Source organism: Dendrobium catenatum, unplaced genomic scaffold (assembly GCF_001605985.2).
Source record: "Dendrobium catenatum unplaced genomic scaffold, ASM160598v2 original_scaffold_243868, whole genome shotgun sequence".
Classification (NCBI taxonomy): Eukaryota; Viridiplantae; Streptophyta; class Magnoliopsida; order Asparagales; family Orchidaceae; genus Dendrobium; species Dendrobium catenatum.
The window spans coordinates 389,332-397,835 of NW_021562275.1; positions in this window are offsets into that span (position 1 = coordinate 389,332).

The following is an 8,504-nucleotide window of genomic DNA, read 5'->3' on the forward strand; positions in this document are numbered from 1 at the left end:
AAGGATGTCCTACTACCCCATCTAACATTTGGTCAATGAAAGGAAGGGGAAAATGGTCCTTCCTAGTTGCTTTGTTTAATTTTCTATAATTTATGCATATTATCCAACCAATAACTCTCCTAATAGGTATCATTTCATTTTTCCAATTAGTTACTACATAATATATAGAACTGACCTAAGCAATGTCTAAAATGGGGTAAATGATCTATGCATCCAACCAATTAAGTATCTTTTTCCTCATAACATTTTTCATAATATGGTTCAATCTCCATTGGGTTCAACTTTTAGAAAGAAATTTTCCTCCATCAAAATCTTATGCATGCATAAGGATAGAATAATTCCCTTAATATCAAATATAGTCCAACCAAAAGCTATTTTATACACTCTAAAAGCCCTAATCAACTTACCTTGGTCTTATCTTAATTTAGTAGAAATAATAACAAGAAAAGTTGGCTCTTCTCCTAAGAAGGCATACTCCAAATGGGCAAGCAAGGCTTTAACATTAGAATTGATGCCTTAATAATATATGGTTTTAATGATATACTTAGGGTTATGTACCAAGCACTTCAAATACATCTTTAAATATTTAAGGGCTTCAAAAATCATTTGGATAGAATCTCTTCCTCCCCCTCTAATGTCTTCCACACATAGGAATCTTTAAAGAACTCTCACTCAATAAACCCTCCACATAATCTACCATTCAAGCATCAACTAAATTCACTCTATGAAATCTTCATTATAGTCCTTAGGAAACTTCAGTGACTTCAGGATATTGAAGGTCACTTTCTAATATTGCACTCTCATTACCAATTCTCCCTTTTGCACATCCATCATTGCCCTACTAGTAGTTAGGAAAGGTCTGCCCTGGATAATACACATCTCCTTGCCTTCTTCCATATCAAAGAAAATAAAATTTATAAGAAAGATAAAATTATCTACCTTAACTAACACATCCTATATTACCCCCTTTATATGGGTAAATGAATGTCCTATTAACTAAAGGGTAATAGTGGTAGGTTGGAATTTTGTCCAAGATAGCCATAAAATTGTAAAACAACCAAGGTCCCTAAGCTTTTGAGGTAGTTTATTCTACTCGATTGCATTATATTCTTCAGGCAAAGTTATAGTCTCAAAGTCTCCTATTCTTCTCTTCTTACTCAGGATGTCTATCTAAGTAGGCATATGTTCTAAGGCATCTGCTAATGGAATATTAATAGTTAACTTTTTAAATACTTTCAAAAATCTTATGACCTATCTATCCAAATTTAACTTTAGCAATCTTTGGGGAAATGGTGGTGGCAGCCTCTCAATAACCTCTCTAATAGGTTTTTCTACTTATTTATCATATTAAAGTGGTTCCTTAGGTCGAGGGATCTCTATTGGCTCTTCTACAAGTGACTCTTCCTCAGATTAATCCTTATTCCTATTTCATTTTTCTAGCTCTCTGCCACTCCTCAATTGAATAGCCTTGCATTACTCCTTACCCTTTCCTTTTAGATTTATTTTTGTATTACTGGGTATAGTTTCTTGGGGTCTAACAGTTAAAGATCTAGGTAGTTGGCATAAATTGAGTTTTAATATTTTTAATGGTAGTTTGAGCGAAAACTTGGGGGATAATTAAGCCTTGGGTTGGCAAAATTTTGAGGAGGATGATTCAAATTTCTAACTTGAATTGGCTAATTGGAGTTTAATTAGTATTACCATTTTGATTATTAATCTAATTAAAATTTGGATGATTTATTCAGCATAGATTATATGTATTTCAAAAAGAGTTATTGATTTATTTTTAGTTACATTAATGGATTCAACTCCATAAATATTAAGATCACTAGGGGCTTCAAAGATAGTCTCTTCTACAGTCATATGTGATTTACGTGGTAATTTAGCTCCATGGTTATCTAATTTTCTAAAAATGGTAGCTACTCAAGTAGCTAAAATTGATAAAGCACCAGATTCATAAGCACTAGCTACCTTTCTAGAATTAATACTTTTGGACAACAACTAAAAATTGTGGTAGCCATCTCCTCAATCAAGGCATATGCATTATCTTTTGGACAACCACTAAAAAATATTGACAACCACTAAACTTTTCATTATCTTTCATTTAACATCCAATATTCCTTTATTGACAATCATGTTATTTAAAATCCATAGATAATTAAGTACATTATAGGTAATAAATAAACAACAAAAAATATATTTCATATTATTATAGCAATAAATATTTACATTATGTCTCTATGGTCCAAAATAATATGTACAATAGCCTTTATAGGTTACAAAAGAATATATGTAAATTAGAGGAACTAAAAGAAAACTAAACTCGTAATGTTGAAAGAAAAATATGTTTGTTGTTCAGTGCCTTATGCCATAGGTATTTACTTTTTCCTGTAAATATGTAAAAATCACATAATGGTACAAAAGTGTGGCAAATAATTAAATTCTTATAATTAAAATTAATGCAAGGTGAAAAAGAAATAATATACTAAAAATAGTAAACAAAATCTATAAATTAATATATGCTATATGTATTAGTCACTTGTATCAATCAATCATTATGTCTTTATCATACAATCAGTTTTATTCTATCATATCACTCAATCATTCTTGTCAATATATCAGTTATATAGTTATACAACAGTATCAATATTCATATTCAGTAATAGTAAGCAGTAATAGAAATTAGTATTCATAAGATCAATGTCCTTACAATACAGTAACAATAGTAAGTATCAATATCTCAGTACCACAATACTCTAATTCAAATAAAAATTTAAATATTCTATTCAAAAATATATTATTATATTTTGGGTTGTTATAAAAATTTTCTAACTTAAGATCTAGAATTGGAAGCGATCATATTTATTTTAAAGGTTTGGAGATAATATTTGTTTGGCGTGAAATGTGAGATATATACCAACTACCAAAGTTTGAAGTATATTTTCACTTAGGAATTGCGTTTGAGGCATAGAAGGTAGTTGGAGCTGGTCAAGAATTATAATCAAGATATTATCTATCATCCAGGTAAATCAAATATGATTGTCGATGCTCTGATTAGGAAGCCTGTAAGAGTGGCAGACAACTTAATTACTTTTGAGCAAGCATTAATTTAATAGATGGAAATACTAAAATTAGAAGTGTTATGTCAATCTAATGTGTTAGTTGGTGTTATTTCTTAGATGATAGTTTAATCCTCCTTGTGAAATATAATTAACAAAGTTTAGAAGAAAGATGAAGAGAACAAGATATTGATAGATCAAATTCAATATCGAAGAAAGTCTGAATTGTATGTAGTTGATCAGGGCATAATATTATGTGGCAATAGGTTGTGGGTTCTAGATAGCATTGATCTTATTAGAGATATATAGGATGAAGTCCACTATTATGGCTACACTATTTATTAAGAAAGTAATAAAATATATCATGATTTGAAGCTTATGTTCAAGTGGTCTAGGCTGAAGTGAGAAGTAGATTAATTTGTTTTCAATTATGAAGAATATCGTTGGTTAAAGTTAAATATCAAAGACATAATGGACTATTACTTTCATTGTTCATTTCAGAGTGAAAGTGGGAAGAAATCACTATAAATTTTACTATTATTTTTATAAAGTCTAGGCAAGGCCATGATGGTGTATGGGTGGTTATGGATAAATTGACGATGTCTGTTCATTTTCTACCCATGAAAAAGTTTGATTAGCTATACTTAAAATAAATTATTAAATTGTATGGAATACCTAAAGTTATCATATATGATCGTAACGCTTGGTTCCCTTCCAAGTTGTGGAGTGTATTTAAGAGGGTGTTTCAGGGTAGACAATTAGTATGGATTCATTCAATTTTTAGAACAACAATTTAGAATATGTGGTTTTAGATTTTAGAGGAAGTTGACAATATCATATTCCTATTATTGAATTTTCATGATAATAATGGTTTCCCTACAAGTATTGGCATGACAATGTATGAAGCTTTATATGGAGGATGGTGTAGAACACTATTTGGCTTTGACTGAAATAAGAGAAATGAATTGATGTGTTATAAGTAGATAGACAGTGCTATAGAGAATATCCGATTAATCAAAAGATATTAAAAGAATCTTAGGAAATAGAATAAATATTATGATATGAAGCCTAAGTTTGTTGAATTTCGAGTTAGTGATTTTATAGATTTAAAGTTAGTCCGTTGAAGGGTTTAAGTTGGTTTGAAAAGATAATAAATTGAGTCCCAGATATATCAGCCCATTTGAAATGATTCAAAGAATTGAAAAATCATCTTATAGGTAATCCTTTCATATGTTAGATATTCACAACATCTTTCATGTGTTAGTGTTAAGAAAATGGTATCATATGTAGATTAGAGGATTCTCAAAAGTGAAGTGGAAGTTCAACCCAATCTAACACATTAGGAGGAACATGAACATATTATGGCCTATGATATGAAATAGCTAAGGAATAAAAAGATTCTTATGGTTAAAGTTTAGTGAAAACGCATATCAAAATGAGAAGCAACTTAAGGAAAAGAAACTGAGATGAGCCTATTATATCCAAATTTATTCTAACTACTATATATACCAAAAATGTTGAGAATGATATTTTCTATAAAGAGGGGATGATGCAACACTCACTATTTCAAAATCCTTATAATTTATTTATAATATAATATATTTTCATTTAATCTTGATTGATCTATCAATTTCAGTCCCTATAGTTCTTAATTAACCCTAAATAAGTCAAGAATTGGAATGAAAAGGAGGAATTTCATGTTGCTAAAATTATTCTTGGAGCACCATAACACTGGAGGATCGACACTACGCACAGTATTAAGCTCTCTATTTGTGAAAAGAAATTTAGGTAGTGCTATAGCATTGGGTAGCACCACCATGGCACTTAGCTCTCTAGTTGAAGGATGTGGGAGGATATCAAATATTCCAATGGAGTGCAGCAGTAGGAGATTAGCATTGTGATGTTGAACCTAAAATGATATTTTTAATATAAAATATCTTAATCTATTTTAACACCCTCATTCCTCAGCCCTTTGTAAGGGAAGGAATAAAATTACAAGGAAAGAGTAGGAGAAGGAGAGAGAAAGAAGATAGAGGGATTTGGAGACCAAGGAGTTACATTCATCCATTGAGCTGATTAAGGGTTTTATGGAGCACGAGGTAAACTTTTGAACACCTATCTTTGATTTCAATTCCAATAATTTTATTATATGATATGAATAAAAATATCTTTTTATTAGGTTTTATGAAGTTTTCATCATGTAACGTTTAGTATATTATTGTATGATGTTTTCTAAATATTTTTACTATAAGAAGTTTAATTTTCACTAGTTGATTTTCTCTATGCTGATTTATGTGGGTATTGAACAAATAAGGCATATTTGATTTTTGTAATAATTCTTTAAAATTTTTAAAATATTATTCTGGATATTCCTATGCACTTATAAGTGAAATGAAAAATGTTAAATGAATAGGCTTTTATACATATAATTAATGTCCATAGAGGAAAAAAGCATGTCTTAAATTGAGGAGGCTTTTATATCAATGAATAGGCTTATTGTTGACAATTTTGATAATTCATACATCATCATAATCATGTATTAAAGTCATCATAGTCTACTAAAGCATTTAAATTATATTACTCATAGTAGCATTGGAGAAGTTGTGATATCGGAAATATGATAAGTGCAGCATTGGAGAAGCTCTGATCTCTAAAATGTGATAAGATTACTCTCTAAAATGATATAAGGGCCCAATATGTTTTGTTATGGTCCCATCTACCTTATGTGGATGTGGGACGGATTTCATCCCCACTTACAATGTATAGGTGTGGGAGGTCATTAAGTTCTATTTTATTATAAATACTCTTGTTATATGCATGTGTGGGAGATTAAAGGGAGTTATAAGAGAAAGTGGAGTTATAAGCACGTATCAAGACACGTGCATTATATTCATGCATTAAATATTTTGATAACTTCACAAACCAATACAAATGATATTTTGGGTTGGTTTTGATACATTCTAAAATCCCTATGAAAACTCTGATGGAAAATACAAAAGTTTGACTATAAGCAAAGTTCTGATAATAAGTGTAATTAGTCATCTCTGATATTTATGTGAAAGTACAAGTATTAATCTTAAAACCAAGTACACTCTAATAATTTTAAGGGATCATATTTTGCTAGTATTTTGTTTATTCTTCACTAAATTATTGAACATTTAAATAGATTGTTATTAGTATTTCAATTGGATTTTGACACATCTATGATGGGCTTGTAAAGGAAGTCTACTAAGTTTGGTGTGCTCACCTTATGATATTCTCTAATGTTTTAGAAAAAGAGAAGGGTATAACTGAGTAGAATAGGAAGGGCAAAGCTGATAGAATCAGATAATTAATTTATTTTTGTAATCCACTTTTAACCATTAATTAGATGTATAGATTTTATTTAAACTGGATTATTATAAATGACTTTTGAGAAGTAAAATGAAATGATGTTTGAATTATTATTATTATTTTGAATTCTATAGTTAGCTCTGGTTTATTCTACATTGTGTTTGTGTTAAATTTTAAGATTAGGCATTCAATCCTTCTATTTGATCCTAGAGCGTAAAAATGGATCTCCTTAGAGATGACATAAATATATAATTGGTTAAGCAAGAAATAAATTTGTTGCAAAATGTAAATATATGAGTGAGTTATATTCAATTTTACTAATTTATATATCTAATTTAAACGATTTCTAAATACACTGCACAAGTTGTTGCCATTGCTGCCCTCCGTCACTAGCCACCGTCATTATTTTTGGCCGTTTCTATTGTCTCCTGTCATTGCCCACCGCCTACTATTGTTATCGGTTGCATCATTGACCATTGCCATCGAGCTATAATTGAGTTCATTTTATTTCAAATAAAATACAAAAAATAATCCACCTATCAAACAATTAAAAAATACTTTAAATATACTATATTTGTTTAACATTGTATTATTTTTATTTTGAATTTTATTTTTTATCAAACTAAATACCTCATAAGTGAATTTTAAAATCAAATTATAAAGGTTCTTTAATGCCTGGTTTAAGAAGCTAATGATAGACTTATTCCTGTAATAGTAATCAGGCAATTAAATTAGGCATGTAATAGTGTAAATGTGTAATACCTTAGAATGTTATGGTTATTTCGTCAGGCTGATATTCTCACTCATATAATTATATGATAGCTCCTTTAATATTGAATATCAAGATGGCAACAAAACAAAATATACATATGACAAATAAGAGAAGCTGTATGGATGATAACACTAAATTGATAATTTTATGGCAACAGAAGGGCCAAATCGTAATTTTTTTGAACACAAATAATACAATAATAGAAGTCCTTGCTTGAGATGGTCCTTTATCATTTCATGTTTTGCAGGTTGTATAAAAATATATAATACCGCCAATGTAGTTAGCCTAATTAGTAAAATTTTGAGTTATTAAATTTTGAAATCCTAGACCTGCTTAGGCAAACCACACAAAATAAAATAAATTGGGATTTACTTCCATACCACTTAATTTAATTTTATTTACATATTTAACATCTAAAATTTTATATTTACTCAATTCCTAACCTCCAATAACTTTCCTGTCTCAGAATGTCAAAACAAGTTTAAAGAGGTCGTGTCGCATGCTAGAGATCCCACATCCTAGCTCTGGTCCACCTCCAAAAATCTCTACTATGCACGCTCCCATGCATGTTACCCACGTCCTACGCACCCAACCCATCACCGAGCGTGCTCCCACCTACGCGACTCCTCCATCTCCCAGTTGCTCGCCCAATCGACTTCCCAACAACTCTTCTTACAATATTAACCGCTTTCTCACCATCCTGTCCACCCAACATCACACATCTTTGCCATGTCCACCCCTTTCTCTATATGTGAACTTAATAAGTAGATGATAAAATAATATTTATATATTATTTTAAAGTTTTTTTCAAACCAATATGAATTTGAACTAATTCAACCTTGTTCAAATTAGTATGAAAAATTTTAAACATTTGTTGAAACCTAATTTGAACCAAGGTTTGAACCTTGGTTAGAATGGTTGTTCAAACTCTCATAGTAGAACAATTATTACGTCCTCCGACCGAATGTTCCTTTAGGTTCGGCCCACCAATATTATAACGCCACGTAGAAGCCCGAAGACCCGACCCAAACCCGTGTTAATTTTTTTTTTTAATGGGTGAAACGGGCGGGAAACTTTATAACCCGTGGGTATTACTTTCTGTAGAAGGAACGTTATACAGTATTAGGGTTTTCGACAAGCATTTACACGATTTCAACGAAACATGGATGAGAAGAATCCTTCTGTTTCTTTGGAAGAGTTGGACGATTTCAACAAAACATTTGGCACATATACTTTGGATGATGATTTCTCCTATTTTTTACAAGTAATTTTCTCATCCATCCATCTTTGTTTGATCTAATATTTTTTATTTATACCGAACCTTCTGAAAACTCGGTACT